This window comes from Carassius gibelio, chromosome A25 (assembly GCF_023724105.1).
Source record: "Carassius gibelio isolate Cgi1373 ecotype wild population from Czech Republic chromosome A25, carGib1.2-hapl.c, whole genome shotgun sequence".
NCBI classification, from domain to species: Eukaryota; Metazoa; Chordata; class Actinopteri; order Cypriniformes; family Cyprinidae; genus Carassius; species Carassius gibelio.
In genome coordinates, this window is record NC_068395.1 from 16,035,766 (window position 1) to 16,051,779 (window position 16,014).

General features: G+C 36.8%; 1 protein-coding gene across 1 annotated transcript in view; it reads left to right on the plus strand.

Annotated features, from left to right (window-relative positions):
* The window catches only part of wwox (WW domain containing oxidoreductase), a 194,695-nt gene that overhangs the window by 171,528 nt on the left and 7,153 nt on the right, over positions 1-16,014 (plus strand). The window lies entirely within an intron of this gene.

The following is a 16,014-nucleotide window of genomic DNA, read 5'->3' on the forward strand; positions in this document are numbered from 1 at the left end:
GTTAAATTAAATAGCCAATTTCATTTATCATTATAAGTAGTAATAGGCTGAATTGCAAATAGGTAGCCTAATTTTAACACATTCAATGACTATCCATCATTACATTTTTATATTTATGTAGCCCGCACAATAATATTTTTACACTGTAATCCTTTTGTTTTTAATATTTGGCATGTTTGTGTAATGCGCATCCCTGTGTGTAATAAGCAAAGTCAGCGCACACTGTGGACCCGCCCAGAGGCACATTTTCTGACAACGCGCTCTTTAAATAACAAAAAAATATTGCGCCATTGACTTTAGACCAGGTTTGAGTTGGTCTATGGCGCAGTCTATTTTCAGCTCCTTAAAAGGAATAAATAACAATGTGCCAGCAATGTGCCTGAACACACCTCTTTTTGTAGACCAGCACGCCCATGGGCACACAAATGGGCGCAAATGCATGTGCTAATTAAACGACGTGGCGCTGGATGTGAAAATGCGAATGGTGCCGGACTGAAACTCGCAAACACACTTGCGCTGCATCTTGCGTCACATTGTGCCAGGTGAAGGATAGGGCCCATGGTGTCTCTGGAATGGAAGCTTGGAAACATTAAGAACAAAAATAGTTTCAATTCTGGAAGTCTGACTGCGATTACCATGAGAATGAAATGCAGCATTTGTAACTAAATTCTTATAACTCATAACTAAATTGCTGTAGTTAGTCAATCCAATAACTTTGAGTCGAAATCAGCCCTTGGTTTAATTGTTTCTTCCCTACAAAACTCTCAGGCACAATGACCCACAAGAGCTTAGTTGATCTCTCCAGTGTAAATGTATTACCGTCAGGGAAGGATGAAAAAGGGTTGATGAAACGCAGATATGCTCGTTAAATTCCAAACCACTGCTTATGTGTCATGTTTGGGCAGGAGGTTTTAAATCCACAGGTCTTGTCCGATTTGTCGGCAGGAGTCTGATGGCACTTTTATTCACTATTTGTCGTTTTTAAGGTACAAACCACCTGTTCATTAGTGGAGCACTGATGGTTATTAAGTGTGTTATGAAAGGAGAGATGATGTGCTTTGATATGAAGAGATAAAAGAGGTGTGGAATACATCAGGACATGCCATCTCAATCGGGATAAAAGGGGCCCGCTGGAGAACAGGTCTGAAATCCGTCGCTCTGAACCTGTATTTACATTCACATTTAAACTGGACGGAGACTTTGACCTAAACGTCCTCTACAGTCTGGAGTTCATAGTTTGCTGAATTGGCGTAATCACACTTTTCAGTCCCACCTTTCTTAATATGAAAGAAGAAAGGAACGAGTGATTTCAAACACGTATTTCTGTAGAAATATTCTTGGGAATTGAAATAATTACCATGGTTTTGAGACATGATAATCTATCCTATCTATCTGTCTGTCCGTCCGTCCTTCCGTCCATTCGTCTTTTTTATTTATTCTTCAATCACTCTTGCAGATTCCTCTGATATGTAATTCCTCCATTTCTGTCATTCGACCAATTATATTCCATCATTTTCTAATCTTTTCATGTCCCACAACACAAAGACAGCTGAAGGTGGCATGGTGAATATATTAAGCAGAATTAATAATGCAAAATATTTTTAATAAAAGAAAACATTTCCTCTTCTGCTCTTAATGTCTGTTTTAGGGAGATACCCTCTTTGCTATAAGAGAGTCTACGGGCAGTAAAAGGTCAAAGCTGTGATAGACTAATCTCAATCATTGGGAGCAGTTCACAAAACCTCTCAACACACACACTGCACGTAGAGCCATGGGATATGATATTGAATTAAACTGATGTATTGAATGTCAAAACTTTCATTGGCCTCATCTATAAATGCTTCAATTTGTAAAGCTTTTGCATTCTTAACAAGAGGTGCTATTTTTTTATTTTTTTATTTTACTTTATTTTAAAATAATAGTACTTTTTTTTACTTTCAGTGTTACAAAACAAATAGTTAAATAATAATGCAATTATTCCTGTGATATTCAAGTGTATAGCTTATGCATGCACTTTAACATAACATGAGCAGTGCCTTAAAGGAAAACGCCACCGTTTTTTTATATTCCACTGTTCTTCCCTCAACTTCGATGAGTTGATACGCATCTCTCCCGTCTCAGTGCATGCATTCAATCGCTGAAGCTTGTGGCAGCACTATGCTAGCGTTTAGCTTAGCACCATTCATTTCTCAGGATCCAAACAGAGACTGATTTAGAAGCCACCAAACACTTGCATGTTTTGGCTACTGTAAAGACAAGTACTATGAAGGTGAAGGAGTTTTTTTTCAGTGAACTTTAATTATTTGTAACCTTTCATAGTTAATATCTTTTCAATCTAGATATTTTGTTGTTTTTTATTTATTTAAAATTTTAAACTGAGCCCATCATTTCTATAGTAAGTGTATATTTTCTAAATTTTTTATAGTCAATATCATTTTATTGTAGATACTAATGTAAATTATTTTTAATTATAAATTCTATAGTATACTTTCTATAAAAGAACATGAACAACAATATCAATTAGAACACAGAAATTCCAAAATTATATTTCCCTTACATTTAACATCCAAAAGTGCATTCATCTTTGCCATGTAACATTCATTCAGTTGACTAGTGCTATATGCTGTATTAACGAAATAAAACACATAAATGACAATATCGACTTAACACAATATCACGTTCAATCGAATGCAACTCATCTGTTTGCTTTTTTTTTTGTCAGTTGATTTACGGCTCTGTGTGTCCATGATCTGAAAGCATGTGATAGAGATTCCAGAATCAGCTTTAAGGACGAGATGCACATGACAATCACATGTGATTTATCGTGCAACCCTAAGTTTGTTTCTAGATCACAAAGTACAAAATAGATAAGGAAAACTAGGATGCCGAAGCACTGCCATTACTGTCTAGAGTGCATGGAATGGTGCGCTGTGATTGGGTGAGTGGATATATCACATTCTGCGATGAGTGGAGAAAAAGGGAGAAAACCTGACTCGGCAGATATCAAATTTTGCATAAAATTAAAAACTGACTTTTCAGTACCGACCAGATACAATAATGAGTTTGGTGGAAACTCAATAAATTTATTGCGTTTTCAAACTCTTCATTAATTAATTAATTAATTGATTGATTGATACATACATACACGCATACACACATTTAAATCCAGTAATCATTAATGACTAGAAAATGAAAATGACAGAAAATGGAACATTAACTTATAAATGAAAAAAAGAAAAGTGAATGACCTAATTGTTTGTCAATTATTATCAGACTTTTACATGCAAGTGTGTTTGTGAGAGAGAAGGATTGAGACTGTGTGTGTGTGTTGTGTGTGAGAGCCCTAGGGGCCGACACTGAAGGTGACTCCATGAGCACTAACCTTGAGAGAGAGAGAGAGAGAGAGAGAGAGTGGTTAGAAGAAACGGAGCCATAGAGAAAGTTTATTAAAATGAATTTGAGGAGAGGGGCCGCGGCTGACAGCAGCATAATTAAATGTGGAGTGTCAGCAGTAATGTATGCTGCACGGCGGGTGTTTGCGTGTGTGTTTGTGTGTGCTGTGGTCAGGTCTGTCAGCTGCTGGGTCAATGGGCAGACAGGAGCTGATAAGGACAAAACACTGTCTGGCCCCTGTCACCACTTCACACACGTGTGTATGTATATTTTGGACACATGATTTTTCTTTGTAGCCAGTCATTTGTGTTTCTCAGTAAATAATTGTGTCTCAGACATTTTCACACCTCTACATATATGTATTTATTACGTGGCTCTGTGGAAAACTGATTCTGGTTGCTCAGTTGTGTAATTTTGCAGTCAGGGCTACACTGCACGTTTGACCTTTGTCCCAAGCAACCAACTTACCAAGCTGCATGTCTTCAGTATCATGTCTTCTCATATAAAAAATCTACTGTCCATCAATTTGTTAATTTGGTAAATAACAGTATAAGTAGACCATTGTCGGTAAATCATTAATGCAAAATAATAATAATAATAATAATAATAATAATAATAATTTTCATTAGTTAAATGTCTGAGCGACTACTGTGAATTTTGAAAGTATTATGTATGCATGCATTTATTTATTACATAGTCAATGTACATTTTCTAGAAATATTGTATTAAACATGTTTGTTATTCATTTATTGCTGAACTTTAAAATTAGTTGTAACATTTTCCTTGTCAATAAACATTTTAAATATTCGTGTTTAAGTACATTTTTACTATTTATTTTACTATTTATTGTTTATTATTATTATTATTATTATTATTATTATTATTATTATTCCACTGGTGAAATTATGCCTCATACAAGTTAATGCACATCAGCTCATCTGCTGTCAATAATGTGTTTTTATGAAAATGATATAACATAATTTTATGCTGTTCTAGTATAGCCCCCAAAATTTATGTTAGTAATATTTTGTTTGAATTAATTATTTAGCTTTGTCTTTTCAAATTAAAGTATCTGCCAAATCAATAAATGTAAACATGAATCTGTTAGCCACCAGTAATGTCAGTCCACTGCTAATATATTCCTATAGGTATTCCTGTATAAACCAGTGTGGACTCCTTTGCCCATCCAGTTTTTATAAATATGTGTCACTTCCTAATATCCAGCAATTGCTGGTCCATAATTGGCACAAGGCCGATCTGCTGATGTGACTCAGTGATGGTCAGGAATGAGTGTACGGCTCATTTACTTATGTTTTGATCCATGTGTCTATCATGCCATAAGTATTATGAAGGGTGCGATTTATCGAACATATTTAGGTGGGCTGTGTCTTGCGCTCATAGCTTTGTTCTTTGCTTCCGTTTTTGGCTATTATCTACCTTTTGTTATTGTTGAATTGTTTAAGACATGCCATGAAAGCGCATGATGATGAAACACTATAAAATGGATGGGTTTGACTCTTTATAAAAGCAGTAATCCACTCAGTGCTGTGCTGATTTTATCATGGTTAATGCAGAACACCCTTTGCTTTAAATGATAATAATAATAAAAAAGGGTTTAAAATGATACAATATAATATTATATAACATGCATAATTAAAGTTGAGTTATAACATGTTGATTTAAAGAATGAGAATTGACTGTAAGTTTAGTGATGAACTCTAGGGTTTGTTGGGGTTTGATGGCTGCCGTTTGGACTCCGAGCTGCTCCTGACAGACACACAGTCAGCGTGGAGGAAATGGAGGGGGTTGGGCATCAGCTCATTAGTTTCATTACCCCATAAAAGTCATAAAACAGAAGTGAACCACTTTTCTGTGCAGCAGTTACTGCAATACTGCAATGATGCAAACATCCACTTTTTGTGCAGTGCTTCTGGTTTTGTGTGGCTGCGAGTTGAAAAGACTGTTAAAAAATCTGTGTCATGCTCTTTGTATTGGTGCATTTTAATATCATAAATGTCTGGTTTGTCCAGAAATATGATGCTAGGATCTGAAGTGATGTAAACCGGATGCGGTCTATTGTACAAATATAGACAAATAGCTAAATGTTTTAAACACTTTTCCTTTGGTCTTTTATTATTTTCTTCTGGGTTCCCTCTCTCTGCTGTCCATAGCCAAACTAGCCTGATCTATTCTAAATGCAAAGCCTTTTTTTCAGTGTTTGACTCTGAATTGGCTAATCCCAGCGCTAGGCTTGGCCCAAGCCTTTACAACAAGCACAGAGCCCCTCTTTTCGTGCCCTCATTACTCTCTGGGAAAAAGCGCTAAGTAGCACGACAAGCTCGGCTAGTCACGGCGTATTACTCTGTCAGAGCGAGCGCCCGCCGCTCCCAGTCAACCCCAACAAATAGCGAACCTGCTCCTCACTGAGCTAAAGGAGAGAGAGAGAGAGAGAGGGGGTCATAACTCTAGCCCGCACGCTTCGTTCACTCGCCCCTCTATTACCTTCCCAACCAAGGTCACACTAATCAACTCAATTACCAGTCCTATCCGACATTTTCATAATGTTTTCTGCTAGTTGCTCTCCTGTGAAAATGACACAGTCTTGGCAAATTAATATCATTACTATCCACGCTTAATGGTGCAGCAATACTTTTTTATTTAAGATCAAGTCCCACCAACGACCTCCATGGACCCACGAAACGAGAAACGATTCGGGAGAGCAATCACGGAAAAGCCAAGTAATGAGATCGTAATAATCAAAACGCTCGCAGAAAAAGAGCCATTGACTAGAAATCACGCAAACATTTCCCCATTATTGTTTGATGCACGGGAACCCTCAGTATTTTCCTTTTTGAATCTATTTTGATAGCTTTGCACATAGCATTTGCTTTCATTTTCTTTTTCAAATTTTGGTGTTATTGTATCATCAGTACAATACAGCTAACCAGCGCGCAATACCAGGAACGCATAATATGTGTCTCAGTAGGCCTCTGTAATTTACTCTAACCATTGTCAGGAAGAGATGATCTTATTGTTGCGGGACAATGGCGCTGAACCGTCTCTTTCGTCAGCGAGTTTGTACTGTATTGTCAACACTTTTCTCCGCTATTGGAAAATCATTCTTTTGCTCAGTTCATTAACTCCACTATTCCTTGCTCTACTGCGGCGCTAGTTTGTTAGCTTCAAGTCAGAAGCTGAAAAAAGTAAATCATATTTATGAAAGTTGTGTTTAGGATGGCCACTGGTGTGAATTTGAGATTGATGGTTATATTTTGGAAAGGAACAGCGTCAGAAGTGCAGGATGTCTCTTTTTTTTTTGCCACAAGAATAAATTAAAAACTGAAAGAAAAAAAAAAATTACAATCTGAAAAGACTATAGTATATGACGGCCATCGCCACCTGGTGGTCGTAACTTGTTTGCTTAAAGGCAAACATAATGAGTCGATTTATTTATTTGTTTATCGCTGTGGTTTAGCACAATAAAACTCTTAATGTATTGACAATCTCTTAAATCTATATTTTTACAATGAAAACAATTTAATCTTTAATTCAATCATTTTTTTGTCAGAACTGTGGGCCGGTGCTTACTGCACATGCACCAGATATAGTGAGATATCGTGCGTATATTGGAAATGTGGGTTCAAATATGGCCTCAATTGTGACCTGATTATATTTCCTCTCTACTATGTCTATCACAAAAAGTGTAAAGAAAAACAATCATTTATGAATAAGGAAACTAAACAAATCAAAACAAAAAAGATTTTTTTAAATTAAAATATCTTAACGCTCTGGTGTCTCTTAGGGCCCTGAGCAGTTTTGAGGGTAAATATATATTAATAAGGGCCTCATTCATGAAACACAAACTGAATTAATCTCTGTATATGTCGTTTAATAAATGATATAAATAAATAAATGCCAAAGTTGTCTCAAAATTAATTATACAGGCATTAATTCTGCTTGGGTTTAATGAATGGGTACCATTTAATATATTTCATTTAATTCCTTATATGTTTCAAATGCATTACTTTTCATTTCATTTAAAGGTCTGCTCTGAGTCTTCTGTTCAAGTTCAAAGTGTGTGTGTGTGCGTGTATGTGTGTGTGTGTGTGTGCGTGTGTATGTGTGTGTGTGTGAGTGTGTGAGTGTGTGTGTGTGTGTGTGTGTGTGTGTGCGTGTGTGTGCGTGAGTGTGTATGTGTGTGTGTTTCCCGGTTGTCTGTCTCTCAGCTTGGAGTCACAGGTGTGATAATGACTTTATTAAGGTAGACACTCCTCAACCCTGCTAATGAGAGACTGTGAGTGTTAGTCATCTCTCTCTCTGTGAGTGTGTGTGTGTGTGTGAAGGAATTCTTCAGGACAGCAGCACAGTCTCTGAGCACAGGGGCTCTTATGAGACCAATTAGAGAGGTGTGCGCTCTGGAGGAGAGAGCACCTGTCTTTGGCCTTATTAATCCACCTGTGTTCTGCTGGGCTTGACTTCTCTGAGCTGAGCTTAGCTAGACTGGGCCTCTGAGCTGCTCGCCAGCGTCCCAACACCTCCATTACACAGCAATCAGGTGCACTGATCACACACTGCAGGATGGAGCACTGCGCACTATACACTTACCACTGCTACTGACTGCTTAAAATAGCACGGAGACCATGCATTATGCAGAGAGAAACTTTGCAAACAGTGCATTGCTACACTGTTGTCACAGAGCATTGTAATCCTTCTAACAGTGACCTGTTGTTGTGTTTTTTTAATTAAATATTTGTGTCTAAATATATCTTAGCAGTCTGAATATATAATCAGTCAAGAGAAGCGGTTTAATAAACATGCATCATGGGATACAGTAATTTACTTAGTGTGCTGTGTGTTATACTGTATTTTGGCAAATGAAGTGCTTATAGACTGCACAGCAGAAATAGTATATACTATATACACTAAAAGCAGTCAGGACAAGTTAAGTCACCTTTACTTGTATAGCGCTTTATACAATACTGGTTCTGTCAAAACAGCTTTACAGTAACACACAGTGTAATTCTATTTTAAACAAATAAAATACTGATCTAATGAATTGGTAAATCATTTTCGAATTGTCCATAGCAATGAACCGATTCATTAAAATAAATCAGACTTCCCAACGCTACTTCCTCACTAACAAAAGGAGCTATAGATAAAACTATACTTTCTTACAGTAGGTTTTCGCCTTAGATTTTGGGTTAAGTTTGACACTGGTGTGTGTGTGTGTGTGTGTGTTGCAGTCACCGGCCCATTATTAAGCCACTTTCAGATACTGCACTATCAAATATCATCATATTCAGCCGTTCTTTAACATATTCTTTTGGAGAGAATATAATGGCGTCTAAGTGAAGGAGAGAGAATGAGTGCGGGTTTTTGAAGTGGACACAGGTGGAGAGGATGAGAGACTTTTAAGCTCCTTTATCAAACCCACAGACCTGCGGTCACAACCAGACCGGACTCTTTTTTTTTCCTGACTTTCTTTATTCCAGTGACCCGCAGTCATTACCTTCTGTGGAAATGAATGAGCAGGGTTAAACAGCTGCCAATTCCTTCCTCCTTCAAAGCTCTTTGAGAGCGGCGAGGACGCCCAATAAACCCACACCCCTCTAATGTTTTATTCAGCTCATTTCAGAGCGCAGCCCAACGCCCGGCTTTAAGCTGATTTCCTCATTCGTTTTAAATCCCGTCCGCACGCAAAAGTTCTCCTCTTTTTACAGCCCCCCGTTTTAATGAATAGATGTCCAATAAGGGCTTTTATTGTCTTAGCATATGTTGCTTTTATTAGCTGAAAATAATTAGGTTCTTCGGATCACCTCGGAAGTCCTTCTGAAAGATAAAAACGAGATAGTTTCACAGTGGCTGCACAAGTCCTTCCGAGTCCAATCGTGTTCCCCCTGGGTGCTCTGTGTCCTAATACCCCCCTCCCTCCCCTCCCGTCCTGTCCCGTTCCTGCCCCCTCCCTTCATCTCAGGCTGACACGTGCTCCATCTTATCGGAAAGCGCGGTCCACACCGGGGCGATGTTCTCCTGGAGAAAGCCAGGGATAGACTGCTGAATGATTGCCACTTCAGCTGTGTTTATTTCCCAACCTGCTCCGTTTGTCAGACTCTGTCCGATTTCGCTTTTCTCACTTTCTTGTATTTGCTTTGAGCGCTTTATTCTGAGGCTCTTTCACAGTGATTGGCTGTTACTTACAGTGCTGTGAACTCTGTCTGAGCGCTAGACGCCCCTTTTCTCCTTTGTCTACCTTGCTTTTAGCGGTCAGGAGGCGTCTCTGGTGTCATACTGAGACTGTTAGAATTGAGCTAAAAACCCTCAAATCTAGAGATGAGTAATTTATCTGGGTTGAGGTTTGTGTGGTTAGCGTGATCTGGTTTGCCCCTGCTTATAGATGGCATAACAACACCATTATTTGGGCCAAAAAAATAAAATGAAATCATCTTTCTGCATTGGTGTGTATTCAGAAGTAGCTGTGTTTTTTTTTGAAGAGAACACTATTTTTTTATTGTTACCAGTCAAAAGTGACTTGCCTTTTAAAAATTGCTTGAAAAGCTCTTGTTAATGCTATTATCAGCAATTGGATTCAGTCTTTTTGTCAACTAGCTTTCTTTACTATTTTGTATTTTATTTTAGGACTGATTGGTCATAGGCCTCCTTGATTTGAGCTTATGCACCTTATGAGTGAAAAAAAAGCATTATTTGTGGATAATTTTTGGAAAATTCACTGAAAATTTTAGGTGTGTAAGCTCAGATCAATGAGGCCTACAATCAATCAGTTCCAAAAAGAAATAATAATAATAATAAAAACCTGTGCTAATTGAGAGAAAAAGATTTAATCAAATATTTGGTAATAATATAGCGTTACATAAAATTTATAATCAGTTTTTAAAAGGAACACAACATGAGTGTTAAGCTAAATCGTAAATCATCTTTCCTGACTTTCCAGAGGGAGGACACTTTTTTTAACCCTCTGTAGATTAAAATCTGAAGTCTGAAGACTTTTTATTTTATTTTTGCACATTATTTCAAATAAATTTGAATGCCTTTTTTGTTCCAGATTTTTCTTCGTTGGACATTAATTTTTCATATACATTTTTATGCTTTTTTTATTTATTTTTTGCCCTGAAAGGTTATCTTTTAAAATTATTCTAAAATTATATGAGTGTGCGTCAGGGGCAATTCTAGGATTTTTCACTTAACGAGGGAAGAATATGTATGTTGTTCAATTTATATACCAAAAAGTGCAGTATTCCAGTGTATTGCATAGATAGGTATAACATATAATTGAATAAGCCTTTACTGTTCACACACAAAATTTTACTGTTTGCATTTCTAGTACAAACCTCTTTCCTCAGATCAAGTATGCAAATCACGTTGCCACATGCATTGGAGAATGTACTACACTGAAAGTTACTGTACATTTTCAAATGAAAATGGCAACATGACCATTTTATAAAGTATTATATGTGCTTCATTTTCACTGAAGGAAACACCGGTGTGAATGCAGCGAAAGCTACAGTACAGATATGCATAATAAAATATTACTCCAGTAAAAGTATAAAGTACTCTTTTTTTATTTTACTCGAGTAAAAAAGTACTCGATTTTTTATGTACTTAAGTAAAAGGTAAAGATTGATGAATGATCATTTTGTAATTTTATATAGGCTACTAATGTAATTAAAACTCAAGGGTCTGTGGTTTGGGGGGCTGGATATGTTGCAATATTGTAAATATTTTTTTAAACCAAGAGGGCAAGCCAATGGATATGCACAAGAGTTATGCGGTGATCCTCTTCATCTCATTTGATTCACTAGAAAGTCAAAGTTTAAACTGAGGGTGCTTTCGGCATCTGTTGCATCAGTAGTCTACCGTTACTTGCGGACTGATGGACGGGCTCCGTCGTCAGCACAAGTTCTTAAAAATATTTTTTTACAGAATTATATATTGCTGCTGTTTTTTTTTTTGTTTTTGTTTTTTTTACATTTTCTAACACACAGCTGCAAATTACAGCCCAACTGAATGGGTGAACACTGAAACAGCCTGGTGTAATCATCATTGGCTAACACTGCTGTCAATCAAACTCAACAAGAATTATACAGAAAACACATTTAACGATTAATCTAACGATTATTTTTTAGATAATTCGACTACTCTAAGGATTATTTGTATTACAATAAATAATTAATCTAATGTATAAATAAATAAATAATCTATTTTTTATCAAAAAAAATATAAGTACAACTTCTAATATAATATTTCAACCTTTATTCATTTTCAACCAATGTGGTTGAAGTTTATACAGTATACAAAAATAGAGGCAAAGAAAATTATTTTACTATGGTAAATATGAGTTTACGATAGCGCTTATAATTAAACCACCGTAGCCACAAATTTACAGTTGTCTGAGACGTCATGAAATGTTCTTTAACATCACAAACCTGTTCTGCTATGGTTTAGCATGGTTTCCAGAGATCTGGAGCTGATTCAGGGTAGCTCGGTGATCTGTGACTGTTGTCTTGCGGCGCATTGTCTTTAAAGGGGCCGTTCTCATATCGTGTCTTTTGCGCGCTCAAGTTCTTTATTTCCAATCTAGGCGCACGGTATGCGCGCTCATAATGGAAGCGACGCGCATGCAAAAACAGGCACGTTCGCACCACATCGAGTTAAAAAACATCTCAACTTTTCAGAATGCCGCAAGCGCACCGCGGGTCATGTGACAAGAACTAACCAATCAGCTTCATCCTTTCCCATAACAACGTTGAAAGCTCAGCTAAGATGAGGGAACAGCTGTTCATAGCTGTATATGGATTGCCATTTTGAAATAAATTTAGTAGCAGAGCTACTGCAAGCGATTTTTAGTGCTGCAAATCCATTTATCCGTTGCTGAAATTTCCGCGTCTTCATGGAGAGAGCACGTCATGGTTGCTTAGCAACGGCAGACATCCCAGGGGCGCAACTGCTCGAGCACTTTGGAAAGAAGGACAAATCGGCGCGATTAGCGTTTTCCACCCGTTTTTAGGCGCGATATGTGAACGGCCCCTAACGCGTGTTCGAAACCCGTGCCAACACAGACTTCCTTAATTTTTTATTTTATCCTTACTTCTGCCACTACGGGTGATCATACCAATAACTTGTAATCTTTACAAGAATATCAGAATCATGCAATGAGCAAGTCTGCGTTTATTAGACACTTAATAATATCACATCAGTTTGTGCTTTTAGAATCACAGAATATACTGCGGTCGTTCAATTCTCATCTACAGCAGAGACCTGAACCAGGAAGTTGGTCACCAGATCACACGGTAAACAGTTAAACCATAACACTGGAGAGCGCCAGGATGTTTTCCTCTGAGGTGCTCGCGCATCGTAGTTGTGCTGGCATGGTACACCATATAAATTTTTCAAAGGGAACAAATGGCCATTTTATTTGGCCTCTGTTTGAAGTATTCTCATACTTTTGATAACAGTGGTCTCTGTTTTTGTGATAGAATGCAACATTCTCCATTCCCAGTATGCCATTACGCGAGATGTAAACAGTGTGACGCTAATAAGCTAGGGAGTTAGCATCAACTTACAATATTGTCAGATTTTCAGCATGGTTATAAATAAACATTCATATTTATCAACTGTTAATTCGGCTTGTCATTTTTATTTTATGCTAAAACTTAACACTTTTTATGAAGCCCATTTTTATAACACATTATAAGTATTCTTAAAGCATTATAATGAATGCATAATGCATTATAAAAAATTAATAAATAAAATCTATTATGTTGTTTCATGTCATAAATGATCATAACAGCAATTATAATACATTACAAAACTGACTTATTTCTGGTTTTAACTTTTATGAGTATGATTATAACACACAATAAACAAAATGTTTAATTCACTTAATTTATAATGGATTTTTAGTCTCATATTTGGTATCTTAATATCTTACTGATATAACAATAAATATAGTTAAAATCCAATGTGCCATGTTACACATTCATCTGATTAGATATACATTTATATACATTTACATTTATGCATTTAGCAGAGGATTTTATCCATTTTATTACCTATCATGTGCTTCCTGGGAATCGAACCCACAACCTTGTGCTGCTAACGCAATGCTCTACCAATTGAGCTACAGGAACACTGACCTCATGGCTATTTTTATTATTGTTGTTGTTATTATTTATAAGTGGTCTGTGTCTGCTTTAATTAAAGTAACAAGTTAACAATGACAAGATATGAGACTTCTAATACATTCTAACTATGGGGAATTTAATCCATTGTAATTTAAGTGGATGCAATGTGTTCGTTGTGTATTATAAATCATCATAATCTTAAATGCTATAAAACCGCTGTCATGATTACTCATGAGATGATACAGCATATGATAAGGGGTTTTCTATTACATTATGCATTCATTATAATGGCTTAAGAATACTCTTATAGTGTATTACAAATACGTGGTTCATGGAAAGTGTCACCGCATTTTTGTTAAAACTCTGGAAATGTTTCATACTTGGTTTATAATTTACGTCATTGTCACTGCAAACAAGGATAACTATTCTAGATGCATTTAACTTTTGATACACAGGAAAAAAAAACATACACAGTTCTTAAAAGAAAACTAAATGGAAAAGTTTTCCATATTCCACTGTTCTTCCCTCATCTTAGATGAGTTGATACGTACCTCTCCCGTCTCACTAAAACAATAAAGAGCTGAAATATAATAAAATGGCAAGACAAATCAGGTGTTTAGCTGGTTGTCCTAAGGCTGTGGAAATCTACATGAGCCACTCTCTCTGCACACCTCGCCAACATGAATGTTATTACTCACCCTTGAGAGAGTGAGAATGGGTTTGTGGGAATGGGCTCCACCATCAGTAGAACGAGACTCGGGGGAGACGGAGGGCGCCTTTCCCCATTCCATTACACACAGGCCTCCGCTATAATGAAGGCGATTTTAATAGGATTTAATGCATGTGGTGGGGTAAGGTCCTGTTACCTTATGGCCCTGACAAAAGAATAAGAGAGTGTAATCATCAAGCCTCATTCAGCGGCAGTCCTGCACGCACATTGATCATCCTTTACCATCCTTCCCTTCTGGAGGTGAAGAGAGAGTTCTCGTTGGTTAGAGGACAGCAGTGATAATGAAATGTCTCTGTCCAGTTTCAATGTTTTTCATCTTGCTAGAGATGTTTTGAGCTTTGGTGCTCATATAGGGGACTAAGGTTTGAGTCTGACCAATTTTCCAATTTCCCTGATAATTTCCTTTGACTTTCCAGTAAACACACTAGATAAGTCTTTGAAAAAAGGTACTGTGTTAGCCTTTCACCTCTTTCAAATGGTTAATCCTTTGTTTGGCTCTAATTTAGTTTATTCTTTCTTTCATCTACTTTTTTTCTGTGCCTTGACCTCCATTTTGCCTTGACCTCCGGGTCTGTTCCTGTTCATTTTCAGGCTATTCACAGCTTCAGTGTAGATGCACCATATTGTTGTCCGTCTGCTTCATCTGTTTGCTCTACGACTGTGTACATTATCACAGTTCTCCTCGGGAGAGGAGATGGTTCAATCCCAGCCCCTGCGCTCTGAAAGGACCATTATTCGTCTGTTTTTCGGGCCACGGGCTGTCGAGGTGTGTGTGTTTGTTCAGAGTTTGTGAAGTGTGTTTTGTGGTGTAAATCATCTCTCCGGCGGTTCATCGGGCAGAAAGAATGGCCATCGCGGCTGTTTACTCTTTACCCAGTGTCCCCCTCACAGCTGGCCGGAGCACGCTCAGATGAGCTGTCGGCTCGCTGAGAGCACCGCCACTGAATGCTAAGGTAAACAACAAAACGATGGGACAGAGAGAAAAACGGATGTAGAGAGAGGTGGAAGAAAAGAGGAACTACGTAAATGTTGTTTTTCACTCTCATTGGTGATAGAGATTTGACTTTTGGGGAATTGAATCAGGGGAGGTTTGTACTGGACAAACAACATCATTCTTTTTTCCCCTTCAACTTTATTTTAAATTAAAGCAAGTACCACGCTGTCCCATTTTTATTATTAATAATTATATAGGGGAAACAACAACAATGATTTAAGGCTACATTATTGTTATTCATTTATTAAACAAAAGAGCTTACTCTTCTGGAGGTCAAACTAAAGATTATAGGCATAGATTTGTTTCTGTTTTATAAAATAATAATAAAAAAATTGGAATTCTAAATACAGTAAAATAATATTTTGTATGGTTTAATTATTTTCTAGCAAATGTATTAAATCTATATAAAAGTGTTTAACACATTTTAAATATATATATATATATATATATATATATATATATATATATATATATATATATATATATATATATATATATATATATTTCATATATTTAAAATGTGTATAAAAATGTGCATAAAAATGTGCATAAAAACATGCATAAAAATGTTTGTTTTAAATGATGAACATATTTTCCCCACAGAATATAATAAATTATAAATAATAGTGTTCCCGTGGCTCAGTGGTAGAGCATTGCGTTAGCATCACAAAAGGTTGTGGGTTCAATTCCCAGGGAACACATTAGGTAAAAAATGTTGTGAATCCTGAATGTACTGTAAGTTGCTTTGTATACAAGTG